Consider the following 24385-nt stretch of genomic DNA (forward strand, 5'->3'; position numbering starts at 1 on the left):
ACATGATTATGTGTCCCATCTCTACGAGGACCCAGTTAAAGGCCGGAAGCTGGTTCTCGAAAGTCATATAATTCTGTTACGAATGGCTTGTGTTCCTTCTGAACTCAGGGGCCTGGGTGGCGATTCTTTCATTGGGGGCTGTCTCCCAGGCCATAGTACTCAGTCAGTAAGCCCCAAATAAAACAGAAATCACAGCTCTCATGTGGTGTGTGTGCGTTTTTTTCTTAGTTGACGTGGCTTTTCTGGTCTCACGGAATATATTCGCATCAGCATGACCACTTTCCTCAAGCTTTTCATTCTTTCTTCTTCCGTATGCCAGGGAAACCCAGGCTTCTCCACTTCTCTCAGCATGAGCCATGCTTTCTTCAGGCTCTTAAGAGCTACCACAGTACCCTGTCACCCAATCCCCTATGATTCCTGCAAGGTTATTAAATCCTATGTCCCCAAAACCAGTCCCCTAAATCAATGAATCTTTATTTGTTCAATCTTATGTTCAAGGCACCTGATCAAGTTCTGTCAAAATCAAATCCGAGGGATATCACTATGGCTTCTGTAGGAAGGCAACACACTGCACACCTAAAAATTGTGATCAGACCCATATACTAGGTGACACAAAAGACATCTTAACAAGAGAAAAACAAACAGAAGTTTATTAACATGTGCCTAGGTATACACATGGAAGCACCCAGTGATGAGGAACTCAAAGGGTGGTTACAACTTGGGCTTATGTACTATCTTAGGCTAAAGAGAAAGAAAGGAATTTTGGGGTTCTGGGCAAGTGAAGCCAGCTATGGAAGGTGACTGGGAAAAGTATGGTAAACAAGAGTTGTTCTGTTTAGTGACATTTGTTACTTTAAGCTGGTACCTTCTCCATTGATAAGAGTTGTTAACAATCCTCCTCTTCCTGGTACTAAAGACATGGCATTGGGCGTTATGGCTGCCGGACAGTAAACACAGAAACTTCCAGTGACGGCCTGTGAATACAGATGCTTCTCAAACTTTACCCTTCACTCAGCATGGTGCTGGATCCAGGCTAAGGAAGCTTAGAGAATAGGACATTCCTGAGTTACAATTAAAACCACATTCAAATTTACTTTTGAACAGTAGGCATATTTCTTACATAATTTAAGTGGGGACTTACTGAATATGCCTTCCATTTGACTGGGGAATTGGTTTCTTGTTGGGTCCCTGAGTGTCTGAACCAAGAGTGAGTGAAGAAGATTTCTGCTGGATTTATGGCAGCAGTCTAAAGCTTTTTGCAGTCTTCCGTGTGAAATTATCTGTGTATAATTTAATTATATGTGTGTATGTGTGCATGTATAAATATAAATGGTTTCTGAACAGGTTCTCTACAATGTGCTGTACTGGACTACGGCTCCTTATTGTATTTCAACTTAATGCCTCACATTGCAGGCATCATTGTCAAAACTTGGTCAAAAGCTGAATATCTAGCATATTCTTCAGTCACTTCGAAAAATACCCAACATTCACGAGAAGACATGTTTATTTTAGTGACTCCCTAGCATATTGCATATCTTGCATGGGGGTAATTCATAAAACTTTTCCCCCTTATATCTTAATTATTCTGCCACAGTAGCAAGAGCCCATTTGTTGGGTATTTCTTTGTTTTTCTAACCATCTATAGCCATTTACATGATGACTTCTGAAAGCTGAAAATTTTTAGAGATTTAGTGTTTTCAAAATAATGCATGCTCAAGGATTAAGAAAGCTTTTGAGACTTTTACAAGGTGGGTCAGAACAGAGTTTTTATTTACTTTTGAGAAATTGGGCAACTGAGGCAAGGTGAAGAAATAAATGATTCATTTGAGTGAATCAAGAAAAGATGTTCGCTATAAACCTTACTGTTAGGTCATTACCTACGTTTTCTCACAAATTTATGCTAGACAGAGAACAGCTAATCCCAGAAGGCTCTTGCAAAATCTTTTATGAATTTTCGAGTTCAATATCACTGAAGTAAGGAAATCACATGTCAAAATTGAAAGAAAGTCTGTCTTTGTATAAAGAACACACTTTTCAAGTCTGATTTCTAGAGCACATTTGCCTTTCATTATGGAAGAACACACCATTCATATTCTTAATATAAGGACTGGAAATTGTCTCCTTTCAGCAATTTAACATTCACTTCTTCTCAAACATTGGAAAAGACCCCTGGATGCCTGTCTCTCTCACTTCCATACATGCAGGTCACACTAGCACAATTCAACTTCTATTCTCAACATGCAGTTTGACCTGTGAACATCTAAGTCAGCTCTTATCACTTTGCCAGAACCTTCAGGGGCTTCTTATCTCACCCAGAAAAGAATCTAAAACCTAAAAATAAAATAAAAATAATTCAAATTCCTTACATTGGTCTATAAGACTGTAGATTATCTGTTGCTTCCCTAACTTCATCTCCTACCCTTCTCTTCCACGCGCCTTTTTCTTTTTCCTAGCCATGTTGGCTTCCTTACTGTTCCTCACACACACAAAGCACACACCTGGTTCAGGGTCTTGGCCCTCACTGAACCTTCAACCTGAATTGCTCTTTCCAGAGCTATTCCCACGGCTTGTTCTCTCACTTCTTTCGATTACCTACTCAAATGTCATATGATCAGGTAGGGCTCTTCCTGACTCTGCTATACAAAAGGGAAACTTCTTTCCACCTTGGCACTCCCTAGCCTCTAGACATACTATATATTAATTTTTAAAAATTTTATTGCCTATTTCTCCCAACTACAAGCTGAGCTCCATAAGGTCATACCTGCCCTGTTCCCTACAGTTTTCCCAAGAATGGAGAACAGCACGTAGTTGATGCTCAAAACATATTTTTAATACATGAAAAAATAGGGATAAATAATAATATAGTAAAACTTAAATTGTGAAACAGCTGAGTTGGGGATCACTTTTGTTCATCTTTTATTAGCAAAGACATTATTGTAAAGACATTGCAGCTGGCCTAACAGGTGCCAACACAAATGTCTGAAGCTCACACACAAAAGGTTTTGGGGTGGCATGTGTGTGTCAGAGAGGGGGAGTATATTTATGTCTCATTTCTATAGAACTTATGTCTCTGCAATGTGCCCTCAGAGGTCACACAGACATAAATCATGAACCACACTCCATGCAACAGGTGTGACCTGGGACTCTTAGCCTCCATCTGGAGCTTCAGTTGGCAGCAAAATTACCATACACCAATAAAGAGCAAGGATTCACAACTGGTTTTGAGATTCTGTTACCTTTCAGTTATATATTTTAATCCCTATCCCCTCTTCTTCCTTGACTTCCCAATTCTTTTTCACTTCACCTACATCATCTTTTCTACCGCTCTGAAAAGTGCCGATTTTCCCAGTTCTAGAATACCTCCACTATGGTTTGTGTCTTCTCGCTGTATGCCATTTGGTGAGGAAAGAGGCTTTACCTTGCCTCACAGTTTCTGAAACGAGCTCTGCTCATCACCAACTTGGATGCTCTGTTCTCAAGAGGAAGCAAATGATCTGTTGGAGGCTTCAATTCAGAGCCAGTGGGAGCAAGCTTTTCTGTTGGTACCAGCTCCGCTCTGCATCTCACACAGAAATTCGTTCTGGAAGCGTGTGCTCCTAACCCAGCAGGAAGAGCAATGGAAGAGGCCTGGAGGAGGGGAGTTGGAAACATCTGACTGACTGACAGTAGCAACAGGAATAACACTCAGCTCATCTATAGATTTTCTAACTGCATATACCATGAAAATGGTCCCATGATGTGATGAAAAGCGGGGAGAAAATGACCTTTGATTTTTTTAAAAATTACAATTACCATTTTGTAAGAGAATGTGGAGCCCAATGGAACAGAGAACATAGAAAGAGTAAACGTATTAGGATAGAGAAATGATTGATAGGTAACTTTTTTCCTTGAATTTTATGATTGTTTTATTATTAGGAAGATGCATTAATGATCATTGAAAAGTTGGGAACTAAGTAGGTATAGTATTGAGGATTTGTTGGTACTAAATCTAGGGACTGTATCTCAATTCTTAAAATAAGATTCATAATGATACCCATAAATAGCTTTCCATTCACACCCAGAAAATAGCAATACATCAAAGTATGGAAGAATTAGAATTACAGGTGGCTATAGCCCCCATCTTACACATCGATTACTAAAGATAATTTCACCATGACATGGAAGGCCAAACAGGAGAAACTAATACATGGCAGGCATTCTCAGGTTATCTCATTCACCGCCACAGCAATCCTGGGGGGCAGCTGTATTACCCCATTTTAGAGAGGAGCAAACGGAGTTTTGGAATGATTGTGTAACATCTAAAATCACAGAGCCAGAGAACCTGATTCAAACCTGTGTCTACCTGTGCTTGAAATAAGACCCTGTGAAAATTAATATTTACTTGACCCTTGTGGAATTAATGACTTTTGTATTAACAGAGTATTTTTGTGTTCACGTTTGAATCATCTGGAGCCTCTGGGCAGCTGCGTTCTTGAGGGCTAATATTATTTTACTCTAATTTTGATGAATCTTCATACAGCAATAAAAATGGTATTGATAATTACATATGTCTGTATTTATCAGAAAGCCTTCTAACCTACCTCCACTCCATTTACTTGCCAAATATAAGTAAAAGTTTACATACTAAGTGTCATTCTTCATTCCCTCTATAATATCCTCTTTCTGAGATCCACAGCATACTGAACACCAACAGGGTGCTGTGATACGTACTTCTACTAAGTTAAATGCAAACCAGTATCTGTGTCTGTTTCAAAACCCGTTTATACTAGCTTCATATGGTACTAAAAATAAATTTAATCAGCTATGATATAAAATGCTGAAATCACAGTAGAGAAAAAGGTTGGACTGATGAAAATTAAGTCGATTGCTTTCAAAAGACTTAATAAAGATAAATCTTTAAATGATCGCTGTGGAACTAGGTGTGATCCAGATAACTTGAAAGACTGGGGGGCGGGAGTGAGAGCAGAATCACAACATTTAGAGTGATTCTGTAAGACCATAACACAAACCGCCTTTAAGATCTCTCTCCACTTTAAAGAGCACACAACTAGAAAATATAGAGGAAGCATTGTGTGATTTATATAAAAAGATGATTGAAATTTTAATTGCAGAATTCATTTGTCCTACAACAAAAATCAGAAAGTTAATTAACAAATGCATTTAGTTTTAAAAAATTTAAATATGTCTGAATCACTTGTCATGACTATTTGCTTTAAATAAAGATTTTGATTAATAAAAATGAATCTTCTTAATAAAAATTAACCAACTCATCTTGACTGCTTCACTGTATTAGTTTTCTATTAGCAAGTTAAAATAATACAAATTTATTATTTCAGTTTCTGCAGGTCAGAAGTCTGAGTGTGGTGTGGCTGGATTCTCTGCTCAGGGTCCCATGGGGCTGAAATCAAGGTTCCAGTCATGTGGAGCTGCCATCTGGGGCTTGGAGTCCCTTCCAATCCCACTGGTTGTTGGCAGAATCCACTTCCTTGGAATTCTAAGATGGAGGTCTCCAGTTTTCTGCTGGTTGTTAGCCAGGGACCACTCTTAGCTCCTAGAGACTGCCCCGGTTCCTTGCCATGTGGCCTGCACTGGCAGTTCACAACAGGGATGTTTGCTTTTTTCCTGGTCAGTCAGAGCTGTCTCTGACTTTCTCTTCTGTGACCAGCTGGAGAAAGTGTTCTACTTTTAAAGGCCCCGTGTGACTAAGTTAGACCCACCTGAATAATCCCTCTTTCTTAAAGTAAACTCTACCATATTGCATAACTTAATCACCAGAGTGAAATGAATTATAGTCACAGTGCCTGGAATTACACAGGACACGTGCACCAGGGTGTTCAGAATCTTAGGGGGCATTTAGGTTTCTGCACCACAGTCACATAAGAGGCTGATGCATGACCACTGTGGACTCCAGTATACCCCAGTCAACCTTATATAAGCAAACCTCAACTGGAACCAAATGGCTACTTGTAACCTCTAATTTTTGCTTTCATTCCTACTTCACCATTTTGTCCTTTCCAAAACAACCTAATGTTTCCAGGATAATAAAAGGCTCATGATAATATGAGCAAGGAGTGGTTGCTGTATCTAGAGAAAGTGAAATTCTGATTTTATTAACAAAAAGACTTCGGGAAAAATTCTCAGACAGCCTCCTACTCTCTGATACCCACATCATTTTCCCTTAAAAAAAAACTTACTTTATAAAGAAAATGCATTTATTTGTAATATTATTAGTTTGGGTTGGTGAGAGTAGATTAAAATCATGATTCCTAAACTAACCATTTGTTGTCTCCAAGGACAAAATACTTCACAATAACAAATTAAGATAATAACAAAGTAAAACAATAGCAACAATGCAGCATCTGAGAACTGGAGAGTGGGCTGTAGCCAGTCAGCAATAAGTGTAGGATGCAGTCAGTGAGACTGTGTTGATGACCACTACACACTCAGAAATCTCAGAAAGGAGGCATTTTGGTGGCTGTGGCATTGTGGGCTGTAGCTGCAGACACCATGGTGCTTTCCAGCTGGGTTAATCTGTGCTTCCTACTTTGAAAGGCATCAAACAGCCTCCCCTTTTTTATGAGCATTAGTACCAGGTAGGAAGTGTGCCTTTTGTCATCACACACTCTCCATGTTCTCTTTTGTCTTGGAATTAAAAAAAAAAAAAAAAAAGAAGCAGCATAACTGACACGAGTGAGAAACTGATGACAAAACCCACTTCCAGTCCTTAAACAGATATTCCCTAGAACTTCTTCAAGCCCAAGGGAGCAAATCTTTCTGCTGTTGAAGGTAAACAACAACTGCAGAAATGATTGAGCGGAAATTTAAGCACCAAATAGAAAGCTTTGACTAGATGTTTTTAAAACTCTCCCCTACAGTTACCATCACATGCCCCTATGAATAGAACATATATCACAAAATGTTGAGAAGATTTTAGAAGTCAAGCAAAGGGGATATGAGTGACTCGGTAATTGCAAGTCATCATTCTCATTCTGTCTACTAAGCCCCCCACTGAAAAACATCAGTGGACCCTTCTTCAACCTACCCATATCTTATTCCGTGAGTAACCATTCTCTCATATAAAACATAAACATGTGACTAAACAGTCATGAATAAATGACCTTCCAAAACATACATGTTTTTAAAACGCTTCAAGAGAACTGCCTGAAATGTTATCAGCCAAGGTACAATGCAAATAGTCCAGATTTAAATAATATTTAGAAGCATGGTAAGAATACCACGGAGTTTCAATTTATAAATTAAAAATAAAAATTTTCTGCTTTCAGTATCCAATTTCTTATTGTCATTCAATACCTGCCACTTTAATATAGAAGAGAAATATGAATTTCCAGAATAACTACCAATTCAATACAGGAATGAACCAGACTACAAATTTTGTTTTTTTGTGTGTTTTTAAAAAAATTTTTTAACATCTTTATTGGAGTATGATTGCTTTACAATGGTGTGTTAGTTTCTGCTTTATAACAAAGTGAATCAGCTAAACATATTCATATATCCCCATATCTCCTCCCTCTTGCGTCTCCCTCCCACCCTCCCTATCCCACCCCTCTAGGTGGTCACAAATCACCAAGCTGATCTCCCTGTGCTATGCGGCTGCTTCCCACTAGCTAGCTATTTTACATTTGGTGTGTATATATGTCCATGCCACTCTCTCACTTTGTCCCAGCTTACCCTTCCCCCTCCCCATGTCCTCAAGTCCATTCTCTATGTCTGCTCCTTTATTCCTGTCCTGCCCCTAGGTGCTTCATAACCTTTTTTTTTTTTTTAGATTCCACATATATGTGTTAGCATATGGTATTTGTTTTTCTCTTTCTTACTTCAGTCTGTATGACAGACTCTAGGTCCATCCACCTCACTACAAATAACTCAATTTCGTTTCTTTTTATGGCTGAGTAATATTCCATTGTATATATGAGAACCATAATTCAAAAAGAGTCATGTACCACAATGTTCATTGCAGCTCTATTTACAACAGCCAGAACATGGAAGCAACATTAAGTGCCCATCGACAGACGAATGGATAAAGAAGATGTGGCACATATATACAACAGACTAGAAATTTTGCACCAGCTTTTGTAACTTAACTGAAGAACGTTTTGTGATGAAACTCTATAGAAACATGAAGAAATACCTAAAATTTCTCAGCCACCAGAGATCAATTATACCTTAAAAAACTTTGAGTCATGAATGGAACAAACTCAAGAAATATAGCTGAATTTCTCTGAATCAGACCTTGCAAAAGTATGTTCCTATTTTCTAATCTCTTTTTTTTTTTTTTTTTTTTTGCGTTATGCAGGCCTCTCACTGTTGTGACCTCTCCCGTTGCGGAGCACAGGCTCCGGATGCGCAGGCTCAGCGGCCATGGCTTACAGGCCTAGCCGCTCCGTGGCATGTGGGATCTTCCTGGACCAGGGCACGAACCCGTGTCCCCTGCATTGGCAGGCGGACTCTCAACCACTGCACCACCAGGGAAGCCCTTCTCATCTCTTTTGACCATACCCATTTCTGTAATAACTACATCAGCATTTCACACTGTATACTTCAGTCTGTTACCAAGTGTCTGACAAAGAAAACGCAAAATTTTTTATTGTCAGAAATCCTCATACACTGCAGGAGTGTAAAATTGTGCTACCAATTTGGATAACAAATTTGCCGTTTTGTACAACGTTAAACATACATTTACCCTATGGCCCATAAAATCGTCTCCTAGGGATTCATTCAAAAGAAAGGAAAGTGTATGTCTACAGAAAGCTTATGCAAAAATGCTCATAACAGGTTTATTCATAATAGCCAAAAAGTGGAAACAATCTTTGTGTCCATCAAGAGGAGAATTAATAAAAAAAAAACTAAGTATACAATAAAATACTATTGAGAAATAGAAAGGACTGAGTTACTAAAATACACAACTTGACTGAATCTCAAAAACAAATGCTGACCAAAAGAGGCTGGTACAAAAGAATGTATATGTCTGATTTCATTTATATGAAAAAGTCCAAAATAATATTCAATGGAAGAACACAGATTTATGGATTCAGCAGGACTCTCAAAGATTGACTGGAGAGCAGAGGGCACTACGTGCAGTGATGAAATATTTTATATCTTGGTGGGGAGATATGGGTTACATACATGTTTGCATTTGTCAAAGCTACACAAACGATAAACTTGAGATTGGTACACACACTGTATAAAAATACTACTTTCATAAGAAATAATTTTTTTAAATATTTTAAAATTTTGGGCTTCCCTGTGGCACAGTGGTTAAGAATCCACCTGCCAAGGCAGGGGACACGGGTTCGAGCCCTGGTCCAGGAAGATCCCACATGCTGTGGAGCAACTAAGCCCATGTGCCACAGCTACTGAGCCCTTGTACCACAACTACAGAAGCCCACACGCCTAGAGCCCGTGGTCCGCAACAAGAGAAGCCACCGTGATGAGAAGCCCGTGCACCGCAATGAAGAGTAGCCCCTGCTCACCGCAGCTAGAGAAAGCCTGCATGCAGCAATGAAGAACCAATGCAGCCAAAAATAAAATAAATTTATATTATAAAAAATATATATATTTAAAATTTTTGTCTTGGTTAATGTTTGAAAAACATAGAATTAAATAAAGTAAGACTTCTTTAATAGTGCGAAGAGTAATATTTCTTTGATAGTACTAATATGTACTATTAATCTCCAAGAGCTGTAGTAAGTAAACTTTTTGCTATAGACCACCTTTAGAGACTAAGCATCTTCAGGACACAAAACAAGGGTAATATTTTATCATAATGCATGCCAAAAAATACTGAGAAAAAGTGTGTATGTGTGTGTGTGTTAGCAGTATATTAATAATAGGAGTGAGACCAAATTAAGAAGACATCAATTTCCATGGCACAATGACACATATCATCTCTTTGGTACCACCTGTTAATAAGGTCAAGAAAAAATGGAAATTGTTACTGAGCCTGCCGAGTAGATTAAAGGAGACAGCTGAAGAGTACAGCAAGGGGAGATACCAGGACAATAAAAGAACAGTGTATTGGGACTTTGATTCAGAGAAGCAAGGCAGTTGTATGGGAAGAGTCAGGAGTTTTATTTTCAGCTCAGTTGCAGACTTTGCCAGGGGCCCCTGGCAATTCACACATGCAATTTATGACACTCTGGTTGGCTTACTACATCTGACCTGAGAGTTTGTAATTGTCTGTGACTGGTGGCAGCTGTCACTGGAGTACAGTAAGGAAGGTGATTTCTCTGTGCTCCATGTTTTGGGAGACACCAAACCTACAATAGAAAATCTGCTAGTAAAGAAAATGAAATATTCAAGATCAACTGTAAACAGATCATTTTGTGAATACTACTTATGAATTGCAGTCCTCACTGTAAGAGTGCCCAGGTGTTTCAGAGAACTGCAAAATATACTCCCAGGGCTGGAGGCGGAGACTGGGGTGAGGGTGACTCGGATGGTAGTCTGATGCCAAGAGAGAACTTAAGGGCATCCACATAATCACCATCACCAAAGCCAGTGAGTGGAAGGCCTTTGAAGCTTTCACATTGATCTTCTGTGCACATGTTAACATTTCACAAATAACCTTCTTTTTTAAAAAAGTGTTTGTGGCTTATTTATAAACAGATATTATGCATATCAATAAACCCAATAATGATTTGTCTTTTTTTCTCCTATGTGGAACATAATTCGTTTTTTTCAATGATGTCTCCTACAATAAAGTGTGGACTTGTCCAGGGGCTGATTAGCCTGGGTAGTCATGTTTCCCATCCCATGCCCCAGGTGCCTCCAGAATAGTACCTCACACCTACTCCACACACACCAAATGTATTGTGGATAAAAGGATGGTATGAAGGAAGAATAAACAGATGGATGGGTGTATGGAGGGATGGATGACACAATTCAACATTACGTGTCAACTGAATGGAACAATGTTATAAAATAAACTTAAAGATGAATGCCAGGACTTCTGGTTCTGGCCAGGGTGGGATAGCTCATTCTTAGCTAGTCTTCTTTCAGTCACCCAGAAAATCCTGGACATAGTACAGGAAGCAAACATAGAAAGAGTCTGAAAGTTAAAAGAACATAGACTGGATAAGAATTATAGGACTTGAAAAACAATATGTTGACGAGGGTGAGAGTTCCGTAGGTTTTCTTTGTGCCTTTCACGTATCCTGGGTGGGGCACTGGAGAAACCTACGACCTAGAGCAGCCAAGAGGCACAGACAAGCAACAAAGCCCAGAGAAAAGCCTATACACTCTAACCAAAGGACCAGTGAAGGATGACCTAGAAGTATAGAACAGCTTTTTAATAATACATACCTTAGTCCAGCCAAACACCAAGGGAAAACTGCCCCCACCCCTGCAGAATCAGTGGGGCTCTTGGGGGCTGAAGTTCTGGCCCCACCTAAAAACAGCAAGGCTGGGCAAGTTGGCCTCCCCCTTCCCCTCACCTGATTGGTGTCAGTGGGACCAAATGCAAAACATTAACTTCTACCCACACATAGCAGCAAAGAGGTGGAATGAGATGGTGCAGGGAGATGCCAGTTGGCATTCTGCTTCCCTCACTGTGGTAATATATGGTAAAATAAAATTTCACTTCCGCTAGATCTTAACTTCACACAAAACAGTGACTTTCTTACAAAAAAGAAGAAGAAGAAGATTAAATAAGATTCAGGTTCTCATAAAACAAAACCCCAAATTCCAAATTCTTAGGGTCAGAATAAGAAATCTCCCATCATACTAAGAACAAGGAAAATCTCAACTTGTATGAGGAAAGTCGATCAACAGATACCAATACCAACATATCACTGATGTTGAAAATATCTGACAAGGATTTTAAAGTAGTCATCATAGAAATTATTCAGCAAACAGTTTCAAAAACACAAATGAAAAAAGTGGAAAGTCTCAGCAAAGTAATAGAAGATATGAAGAAGGATCAAATGAAAATTTTACAAATCAAAAACAAAATAATCAAAATAAAGAGCTCGATGATGGGATCAGCAGAAGAATGGAAGGGACAGAGGAAAGAATTCATAAGCTCAAAGACAATACAATAGATATTACCTAATCTGAACAACTGAGGAAAAGTAGATTGGAAAAAAACAAAGAATAGGGCCCCAGGGACATATGGGACTATAACAAAAGGCGTTATGTTTTGTGTTATGAGTCCTGGAAGGAAAGGAGAAAGAATGCAAGGCTTAAAAAGTATTCAAATTCTCTCAATTTTGCTGTGAATTAAAAACTTCTCTAAAAAAACTGTCTTAATTAAAAAAAAAAGTATTCAGAGAAATAATGGCTGATGAACTAAAACTTTGGCAAAAAGGAAAAAACTTACATATTCAAGAAACTGAGAAAACCCTAAACAGGATAAACTCAAATACATTCAGAAGAAAACAGAAGCCAAACTTCTGAAATTTAAAGACAAATGAAATATCTTGAAAGCACCCAGAAAAAAAAATAATAATGATGCCCTATCTATGGAAGAACAACACTTCGAATGTCAGCAAATTTCTCACCAGAAACCATGGAGGCCAGAAGGAAATAGCACATCTTCATTGCTCAAAGAAGTCAATGCAAAATTCTATACCTAGCAAAAATATCCTTTAGAAATGAAAGTGAAATCAAGACATTCTCAGGTGAAGGAATTTAAGAGAATTTGATATCAGCAAGCTTATCCTAAAATAATGTCTAAAGGGAATTCTTCAAACAGAAATAAAATAATAAAGAAAGGAAACTTGTAGCATCAGATATGAAAAAAGAACAATTTGAAAATGGGAAGAGTAGAAATATGGATAAAGTTAATATACTATCCTCAGGTTGAGTTTTCTAAATTGTTAGGGGGTAAAGCAGAACTTTTAACACTGTCTGATGTAGTTTCTAATGTATACAGAGGAAATATTTAAGGCAATTGTAATATAAAGGGGAAAAGGTAACTGAATGAAAAGTGTGGTAAGTTCTCTATGTTTTACTTGAACTGGTAAAATGTTAAAAGCAATATATACCATTGGATATTATGGAAAGAAATTATGTAAAGAAAATATTTAAAGATATTATTTAAAGGAAATTAAAACTATGATGAGATGTCACTCCATCCATATTAAAACAGCTAAAATTTTTAAAGAGTGACAACAGCAAAAGTTGGTGAAGATGTAGAGACACTGCGTCTCACATACATCCCTGTTGAGAAGGTAAAATGGTACAGCCACCCTGGAAAACAGTTGGCAGTTTTTTAAAGACTAAACAATCACTCAGCGTATGCCCAGAAATTGCACTTCTGGGAATATTTCTGAGAGAAATGAAAAATTATGCCCACACAAAGCATTTTACACAGAATGATGGGCTCCAGAAGTCCTATCCTCTAAATCTGAATAATTAGAAGAAAAACCCACCCTTTTCCAGGGTGATAATCATGAATCTATTTTCTACAAAATTTCATTCTGAACAGCTGTGGACTGGGGAATACTAGGTGTAGTGATGAGCTGGGATGAAGAATTGGAAAAAAAATTAAGTGGAAGAGAAATTAAGTGGAAGTTGATACACTGAACTGTGTGACTCTTAAACTTCTTTCTCTACTAGAAGAGGAAGCTTTTAACATACATCTTCCTACCACCCTACTGCCTGATCACTCCCCATCACAGGTGAGGAGTAGATGATTCTTCTCTGGATAACATAATTAAACCTAGAGGAAAAGTTATTAAGCCCTTAACATAAGAAAAAATGTGTCTTTCTCTTCCTCTGATTTCTGGTGATGCCTAGTGCTGTTAAGCCTGCCATGACCATGATGGAAGATACAAAAATTGGAAGTGGACAGACAGGGCCCAAAATTTGGGTCCAGGATGATGTTGTTGATCCACTGCATTAACCAGACATGGAGTCAAACTACTGCAGGACTTCTCATTACATGAGATTTTATATAATCTTTTAAATTCTGTATGACCTAGGGTACCTTGGGTTATAAGTAACAGAAAACTGAACTCAAAAGTAAATAGTAAATAATAAAAAGTAATTACACAAAGAAATGCAAGATCAGCCATGAATGAAGAATAAGAGAAAATTGATTTGGATAGTTCAGTAGGAAATATGAAATCCCAATAAGAGAAGAAAGCCAGGTAACAAGAGATTCAACACAGATGGTTAGCAAAATGGCACAAAAAGCTGCCTGCTGAAGGACAGTAGGCCTGAAAAGCAGGAGTCTCACTGAAAAAGAAAGACAGAAAAGACTAGGGGCAGTAAATGATAAATGATACAGATGGGCATTAAACAGGGATACAGAAGTGTTTGGGAAAATATTAACCACAGTTGTATCCATCACAAGCCAGGCATATGAAGAATAAGACAGTTAGTAATTTTAGAAAATTAACTCATGCAAAAAGTTTAGTTATTATGAATATTATTTGCATAGTCAAAATAATATAAAAAGTGACAATCAACTTAACCAAATATTCTAACATTACTGTACTAGGGGACAAGGGAAGATAAATGGGATGGGGCCGTCATGAGGCAGAGAGCCAATGACTCATATATTGGTGGGATTCAATAGAACATATCTAATATTAATAAACCCTACTGATTGATTAGCTATGTAGAGATGTTTTAGGGGGGACATGAATAATTGAGTTTGTTTGAGTCACCAGGCACACTGCTGCCTCAGGGTCTTTGCATGTGTTGCTCAGAAACTCTGTCTCTAGATATCCTCTTGACTAACTCCCTGACTTCCCTAAGGTGACAAAAATCACTGCTCAATAAAGTCTTCTCTGGACAATCTATCAAGAGTTTCACTCCCTCTGAATATTTCATACATTCTTCCTTGCTCCATTATATTTTCTGAGCACATATCACATCCAATGGATAATCTATTATTTATTTATTATTCATCTATTAGTTGTCTTCCTATTGTACATATTGTTGTCTTCCTGTTGTACCTATTGTACACTCCATATTGGAAAGGACTTTTATGTGCTTTCTCACTGCTAATTCACAGCACTTAGAACACTGATACATTGTAGGCCTTCATTAGCTATCTGGTGAGTACATAAGTAAACCCCTGTTGAATGTTATTATCTCTGAAGAGCAAGAGGCTGGTTGGGTTTTATTATTATTATTATTATAAGCCTTGTACTGTGACTTTAATGAGCACACTCTCATTGAAAAGTATATTTTTTATAAAAATATGAACTAGGTCAAATATAAAGAAAGAAACTTTCTAAAATGATATTGAATTTGAAAAATATCTGGATAGTCCCTTGGAGGTTTCAAAATAGGTTTTAACCTATTTTGACAGCTGATTGGGAGACATAAGTACTAAATAACGAAGAAGCTGGGAAGACTATCTATTGGACCAGTTACTTCAGACAAGACTGATTGCTTCTCAGAAGACTTACTGGCCAAAGCATTTTAAAGACTGGATCTAAAGAGATAGACATGTGGAGAAAAATGATACGATTATCTTTTAGTTCTATAAAAATCAAGCCTGAGGAAAATGTTTTAATTTTTTTCTCCTAACAAAAAAGAATGTATTTCATTGTGTAACATTTAGAAAATAGGAATTGGCAAAAAGATGAAATTTAATTCATAATCCTACTGTTCAAAAACATTTTTAATATATGTGTGAACATCGTCCAGTTCTATTCCCCTATGTGTATGTACGTGGGTGGGTTTGTGTGTTTATGCGTGCTTGTATATGTGTATAAATCCCCTCTTATTTTCAAACTGGGATTTGTGATACAAGTACATTTGAAGAGCAAGGTTGGGACGCCTTCTTTCTTTGTCCTAGCATAGTGGCCATTTGTATTCTAATGACTTCCCAGCTACTATTGACTAGGGGTAGACTGGAGCTTTTGACCTTGAGGTTAAAGTTTCCATGTCATCTGTTACTAATCTCTTGAGACAGCTTGTCCCCAGACATTGTTTCTTTTGGGCATGTTTTTATCTAAATTCCTTCTAACAATAAACCACGAAGAACCTCTCAGTCTGAGAATAGTGAAAGCGGATCCTGGGAAAAACCAGACCGTGCTTCTCAAAGTACATGCTGAACTTTGATCTTCTTGTAGAAATTTCATGGTTGGTATGAACTGCCCTATCAGGAAAATTTCCCTCTGTTGTTGATAAAGAAGAACAGTTCAGAGAAGAGTAGTTTTTTTCAGGTAACAGTGTGGGTCCCAAACAGATAAGGAGCACACCAAGCAAAAGCTCTCCAGACAGAAATCCATTTTTTCCCCAGGTATCATTCTCTATTTTTATAAATAATCAGGCAGCTATTTTCTCCCATTTTTGTTTTGATTCCTTCATTCTCTCTTATAGATTCTGCACAGAGGACCTCATCCCATCATGACGTAGTCAAAGAGTCACTCACTTCCAAACCCATGCGTAAAGAGACAAAACAAAAACTCATAGAATTTGCCTTAAATGTATCATTTTTTTGACATTCATTCATCATAGATATATGAAATAGTTACCAAACTGAAGCCAAGAAAAAGAAAAATTCCTTGTGACACAACTGAGATTGAAATACCAAAGTGAATTCCCATTGGCCTCAGAATAGCATTAAACTATCGCTGCACAGAAGAGTTTTACATTACAAGTGCATATATTGGTCTAACAAAAAGTAAATTCCCTTAACACTATAGGAAATTATGCACTTGTTTTGCTGCCTTTTCAGCACAACGCTTAGTACATGGTAATATATATACCTTTGAGTACCAATTGAGTTCTTTACTTGCAATTGAATTTGTTTAAACAGCTACTTTTAACAAAACTGATCCTCTAATTCCTTAAAGTATCTATAGTCTGAAATCCAGTTAAGTGTTAAATTCATTGTATGCTTAAAAATGCACAATGCCAGCATTTTTATTGTCCAAATTATTGGCATTTATCGGCTGCAATGACATTTTTTTCTTTGTGCATTTGTAATTGGAGAAAAATGCATACACTTGAATTGGACTGGAAACCTAATCTTAATAAAGGGGGGTGGAACTATTCTTTTGTCCTTCTGAAATAACATTTTTTTAGCATAGCTTAGATCTAAATGTATATGTTAACTTCCAAAATTTAAATGGTGGAAAAAATGGTCCTGTCCCATTCTCTTCTTGAAAAGCATGTCAGGAAAAAGAAGAATAAGAAACGGAAGTAAAAGTCTCATCTTAAGAGAAGTGGAAGACATTTATAATCCAAACTACAATGTGTGGAAAACTATGTAGTGGAGGTAAAAGAGGTATGAAAAGATGACAAGAGTGAACGATTTCAAGATCTCAAGCTATCAACTTATGCACAGCTGTCCTCAGAAGATGGTACACCTTAAGGGAAACACCCAGAATCCATAACAGGAACAATGAAAATATTGCATGGAACTGGTGTTACATTCTTCCCCAGGCTCTGAAGTGGCACCCTGAGCAACAAGGGCGATGAGGCTGAAGCCTGCTGTTTCCACAGGGAACAGTTTTGCATATGTCTTATGGGAAGAGATTCTGAATCATGACGATCCCTGTAACTGCAAATCCTGCTGGCTGAAGAGAAGAGAAACAGTTTACAAAACGTATACAGCTCTGGCATAAGGAACTTTTGTGTGAACTGGGGAGAATCCCCGTCATCTGGGAACGTGTGCTGTGCTGCTCACTTTTCTAATGACTATTCTGTAATTAAATCATCTTGTTAAAACTCATCACATTCAGAGATGAGAAATCATAAAAAATAAACTGGAAACCATTAGAAAATACAATAACGGAAAGAACAAGAAAGATAAACCATAGATGAAGAAAAATATTACTACAGAGTAGTATGATTCCATGAGTTTGAATAATTTAACAAATCAAAAAAGTCACAGCAGAGACAATAACTCAGGGTAGCAACAATGAGACAGGAAAACATAAAATATAAGCTAACAGGACTCTGTAGAAAAACGAAAGACAAATCATAACACAAATAAAAGCAATATATATGTAGAAATGGGAAAAACACCACATTAAGAAGAGTAAGCGAAATAAAAATGTAAAGGATTATAAAGCAAATATGAGATCTGGAAGACAGTCAAAGGAGGTACTGCATGAATATAAATACGTCTGAAGAAGAAAACCAAACTTCCAAGAGAAAAAATATATTTAAACATGTAAATTCAGAAGTTTTCTAGAAATAAAAAAGTTGAATTTACAAATTGAAAGAACATACTGCACCTTAGAAAAGGTCATTTTATGTAGAACAATGGGCACCAACATGTATCCTAGTAAAATTACAGAACTTCAAAACTAAAGATGAATAGGGACTTCCCTCGTGGCACAGTGGTTAAGAATCTGCCTGCCAATGCAGGGGATACGGGTTTGAGCCCTGGTCTGGGAAGATCCCACATGCCACGGAGCAACTAAGCACGTGTGCCACAACTACTGAGTCCATGTGCCACAACTACTGAAGCCCGCACTCCTAGAGCCCGTGCTCCGCAACAAGAGAAGCCACCACAATAAGCCTGCACACTGCAATGAAGAGTAGCCCCCGCTCGCCCCAACTAAAGAAAGCCCACACAAAGCAACGAAGACCCAATGCAGCCCAAAATAAATAATAGATAAATAAATAAACAAAATAAAGATGAATAAAAAAATAAGGAACCTGTTGAGTATCCATGAAAAAAAAAAAAAGACCTGAGTCACCCAGAGGAAAACATTCAGGTTGTCCTAAGACACACTGTCAGCAAAATTATTCAACACTAGAATTCAGTGGAGAAATATATCCAAAAGTCTTAAGGGGCAAAAGCATCGAGATACAAGAACATTATACCCAACAAAGTGTTGGGCTCTTGGGCTGAACAGTGCTCTTGAGCCAAGCACAGTGTCTGGAAAACAGCAAATAGATTAAAAAAAAATGAATGACCTTAGTAATGGCATATGAGTTTTAGTCCCTGTTGGACATCCACCAGAGTGTTCTGGCAAACTGAAAGACATGAGAGTAGAGCCCAGGAGGAAAGAGGTCACATTTGTGAACCATGATAAGTTAGCTAAAAGTGTAAACCAGGAAGGAGATACAAAACTCAAGGAAAATAACTTTTCAGAACAATAGCTTTTCAGAACGAAACTTCATTAAATACAGTAAAAACACAATCTAGAGTAAGATAATACTAGGCACTGTCATAAGCCCTTGACATGAATCAACTCATTTAATTCTCAAGAGCACCATGTAGCCACAATTATTAATATTATCGCATCCATTTTACAGACAGAGAATCTGAGGCACAGATTTTTAAAGTAACTTGCCCAAAGTCACATAGCTTTTGAACACAGTCTGGCTCCACATGCATAGTTGCTTCAGTTAGAGAAGAGGGAGGACCATCACAAGAAAGCAAAGGAGGGAAAGAGCATTTCAAGGCAACCACACTGACAACAAAGTCAGACACTACAGAGAGGTCGAGTGGTATCTGGCAATTACGTGGGCTTTTCTGACAGTTGAGAAAACAATCACAGCAAGTATTGAAGGCAGAAGCCAGACTAGGGTGAAAAGAGTAAGTGTGGGCCAGAAAAATGAAACAGTGAATATAGATCAATAGGTAGACACATTTGATAGGGAAGAAAAGATATGGGTATCTCCTAAAACATTCTGGACATTTTTTTGGTCTTCTCTCCGTAAGGAAGTCTGAACTTGAGACCATTACTTTTGCCTAATTTGAGAACAACGTCTCAGTAATGTACATATATGAAGCATTTAGATTTTATTTCTCCGTCTTAAATATTGTTATGTCAACTTGTAAACCACACAGCTTACAGAGGAGAGCTGCAAAATGGATAATCGGACAATAAGTCACAAAGAGTTGTAGAAAATATCAAGAGCTATCTGGTTTGACCTAAATTTGTCTTGCTTTTAGGTGAATTCATTAAAGGACTGTTTCACATCCTAGTTTAAAATTTTGGGGATTTTGTTCTTGTCAGTGTTATAGTTCATGGTATTCTTTACTTAGAATAGTGATCTCAGTAACTAAATAGCTAAAAAAAACAAACAAAAAAAAAACGCTTTTGATGAAGAGCATACAATGCAAGTAACAGGTTGCAGAACAATTGTGTTTTTACCTAAATAAGAAAAGGAGTTTTGAACACTGTCACCTCCCCTTTGGTTACCTAGTGATATTGCCCAGTAACAGCCTATCTTCCCAAGCTGAGGCAAATAAAGCAGGTCTGCATATGCTGCAGATCTTAAAATCGCAAATTTACACTGTAGAGTAGGCCCCTCGAGGCTCGAGGCCACATCTAAATAGTGATGACACACTCAGGATGTTTGGGTACATCTCTCCAATAGTACAAAGGGAGCTTTTTTTTTTTTTTTTACAAAAATAGTTGGCCAGCTGTGGCAGCATTTCCCTGACTAGTTTCAAGACAATTTCTCTCTTTCGTTTGATGGAAACAGCCAGCTACCTTTCCCTTTTCTTCCTCCTCTGTTATGCGTTGTACAGTATCTGGGATTTGACGAAGGAGAGGTTTTGTGTTTGTGCTGTCACAAAACAGTCTGTCACTACTCAGAAGCAGAAGATGTGTATATAAAGCATTATATATAAAAGGAGGCTGTCCTACACTTGGCAGGAGAGAGATGTGTGAACAGACAGAAACGAGACTGTGTTATTCATGCTAGTGCTGGAAGACATGTGGATCCTTACAGATACGAGCTATAAGCAAAGATTTCACACCACACAAACTGGTAAACGAGGTTCTAAATCGGAACAAGACCCATAATGACTTTGGGCTCTTGATAGTTTGGCATTCACCCATGCAGTCCATTCTAAATAAATAGATATTCTTTGCTATGAGTTTTCTACAAGAGCTAAAATAGCTAACTAGACGCTCTGGAAAGTAAGAATACCATCTTAAGCACCTAAGCATCTTTTTTTTTTTTTTTTAATATCCAGCATATCACACAGTCTGGCACATATGTATTTCATAAACAAATGAAAGCTAAATATTTCTCAACTCCCCCTGCTACTATATGTGCACTTGGTGCTAATTCTCTTTTCATTGCACCAAAAGTAATGTCTCTTTTGTGGTCATGAGTGACCTAATCTACAGAGAAACCCCCAAACATGTTAGAAGATGTACATTTATAAATTACTTCTCATTAAGACCTTCATGCTTTATAACTACAGAATCTACCCCTTTTGCCACCTTCTAGTCATTCTCTTCACTTGCCTCCACATTTCCTCCCCCATATGTACAGAAACTCAAGCATCTGTCTAACCCTCTCATTTTTAAGGCACTACTGTTAGTTTCTGCAACGCTCTCTCCTCTGTCTCCTAGACAGTCAGACCAGGGGCTAGGACAGCGGAGGAGGGCACCGTTGAGGCTCATCCCTGAGAGCAGTACATAATTAGCATCTGCTGATTTGAGATCATGGTCATTCTGTCACCCTTACAGGGGTTCATTAAAGGTCACTGCATGTACTACATGGGTAGATGGACTTATGCCTAAAGAAACAGAGTTCAGTGTGGGCCTAATAGTACCAGCCTCTGCCCATCAACTATAATCATTATAAAATCACCACAATCTTTGCGGGTTAACAGCAATATTAGCCTAGAAGAAAATCAAGGATTCTCTTTTTCTGTAGTCATTGATTTATCAGTTGGTTTCCCATATAGCTCCTTTCCTATCAGTCCTAAACTCAGAGACCAGAACTACATCATAAGATGGTAATGTCATTACACATTTGTATATCATATTACAAGTTTCTACATATGCATTACCTTATTTGAACTTGGTATCACACCAAGTGATATTATTGAATTGTTTTCTCTTTTATAAAAATTCAGAATTTTACTCGGCAGAACTTGTACATATAAAAAATTATGGGGCATTTTAAAACTTGGTATTCTAGGAAAGTTATTTGAGCTCTCTAAGGCTCAGTTTCCTGTTCTATAAAAGAGATGTAACAATAGTACCAAATACATAAGGTTGTTTGAAGATTAAACAAGTTAATATGTGATGGTTAATTAGAATAGTATCTGGCACATAGAGATGTTAGCTAGTATTGTTTTGTAGCATTAGTGTCATTATTAATATTATTATTTTCAAATGAATCATCCTAGAGAATTACCATTGCTTCACTTTATAATACAGACTTTAATGGTGATGTCTAGATAAAAAGTTTTTATTTTAAACCCAAGTTGAAACAAGAATAAATAGGGTATTTCATTGTGCTTTTGCTGCTATCTGTAAAGGGCTATTTTTATAAAAGACCTTTCCTGTAGGCAGGTGAACAAAATCTAAAAATCTCAGCTGTCTCCGTCCCCCAGCTAGGCTAGTTATTGTTGAGTCGTGGACTTTGAACATTTTCTTCAGAGCATTCTCAGGTAAGACTCACTATATTTTAAGACTTCTCAGTCATTTAATTTTTGTGATTACCCAAAAGCAAGTGTGTCCTAGTGGTAGGAAGTATACCCAATTTTATATCCCCTCTTTTTATAATTTAACACATAATTACTAGTGAAAGAATGCAGTATGAATTGTATGTCAAAAGGTGGTACTATACCCTGAGAGAATTTAAGTATTTTTTTGAATTTTTGAATTTTATTTTATTTTTTATACAGCAGGTTCTTATTAGTTATCTATTTTATACATATTAGTGTATATATGTCAATCCCAATCTCCCAATTCATCCCCCCTTTTCCCCCCTTGGTGCCCATACATTTGTTCTCTACATCCGTGTCTCTATTCCTGCCTTGCAAACTGGTTCATCTGTACCATTTTTCTAGATTCCACATATATGTGTTAATATACGATATTTGTTTTTCTCTTTCTGACTTACTTCACTCTGTATGACAGTCTCTAGATCCATACACATCTCTACAAATGACCCAATTTCATTCCTTTTTATGGCTGAGTAATAGTCCATTGTATATATGTACCACATCCTCTTTATCCATTCGTCTGTCGATGGGCATTTAGGTTGCTTCCATGACCTGGCTATTGTAAATAGTACTGCAATGAGAACATTTAAATTTAAGTTTTATATTTTTAATTCCAAATAATTGCATCTCCCCTAAGAGATTAAATTTGGGGCAAAAGATAGCATTTTCAGACTCTTTTATGACTCTATATTCTTCAAAATTTGATGTCCTGTCCTTAGCAGGGAAAAGGCAGCCACAAGCTCTTCATCTTAGCCTATCCTTAACTCTGCCCACTAAACTCTTCATAAGAGGAGGATCGTGCTGATTTTAAAAGTCAGCCTATGAAAGTATGTCTTCAGGGCCCTATATGTTCTGTTCCATCTGTTTGGGCAAACTCTCCATCTACGTTTATACATTTGCAACTTTGACTGCTCTGGTCCTCGGCCGTAAGCCAAGAATTCCGGACATGCACAGTGCTGTAAAATCCTCCCAGGGATTTTAAAATCCTTTCTGAGAGCCCCCAGGCAGGTCTCACATGTGCACTGCACAGGTGCTCTCCCTGGGAATCTGCCTTGACTTCCTGGGCTGGTCACTGGTTCCATGGGTTCTGGACCCTCCTGCTCTTTGGACAACGCCCATTCATTCCCCTCCACTGCTGCTGCCTGTGAGGGACACTGTCTCTCACAGTGCTAAGCTGTTGTGGTTTTCCAGCCCTTCCAGTCTTCTTCAAACATGTTTACGGTCAGCTTCCCTTCATCTGGCACAAACAGTGCCAGATGCCCAGGTACCCTTTGTCCTGACAATTCTGGAAGTGCAGACTGCCCGTGTTTTAAGCCCTTTTCAGACTGCCATCAGAGTAGTTACATGGCCTCTTATCCTTTAGATTTATCAGATGCGAGTCAGACCCTAGCCCACCAAGCTAAAGGGAACACGTATAATTCTTGATGTGGGGGACAATGGCCCCCCATCCCTCCTCCATGGGTAGGGCACTAGGGGAGAGAGACAGTTGAAAGCATACTGACAGTCCTCTGCAGAAATCCTCTTCCAACATCCAACTTGACATTTAGGAATTTAGACCTAAATGTGGATGAGGAATTGATTCACAAACTGGAATTGGCCACCTCCCGGGCAACACTTGCACGATGGCCTCTCACCTAATCTTGGAATGTTTAGGGGGTTTCAACACAATTGAGTCTAAAATAGTTGCATTTCAAAATAATATTACTGATGTGTGAAATAATACAGAAACATTGGTAAGAGGAGATTTCATTTTTGCTAGATGAAACTTGACAACTGCGCTGACCAAATTGCCACTATTGTGTAGAAGATCTCACAAAATATGAAATTTGTTACCCATCAGGAATCAATGCATTTTAAATGAGGAAGCTATGGAGAGGCTAGTGAGGCTACCTTCGACCTTCTAAGCTTTGCTCAGATTTCTACACATTCCTACCCCCATAATAAGGAAAGTCCAAGTTCAGCAAGATAGGGCTCAAAACTCTGAACTTCTTTAGGTTTTGCTTGCTAGTTCCATACACTGAA

This window comes from Leucopleurus acutus (genome assembly GCF_964270905.1).
Source record: "Leucopleurus acutus genome assembly, chromosome: 5".
In the NCBI taxonomy this organism is placed as follows: Eukaryota; Metazoa; Chordata; class Mammalia; order Artiodactyla; family Delphinidae; genus Leucopleurus; species Leucopleurus acutus.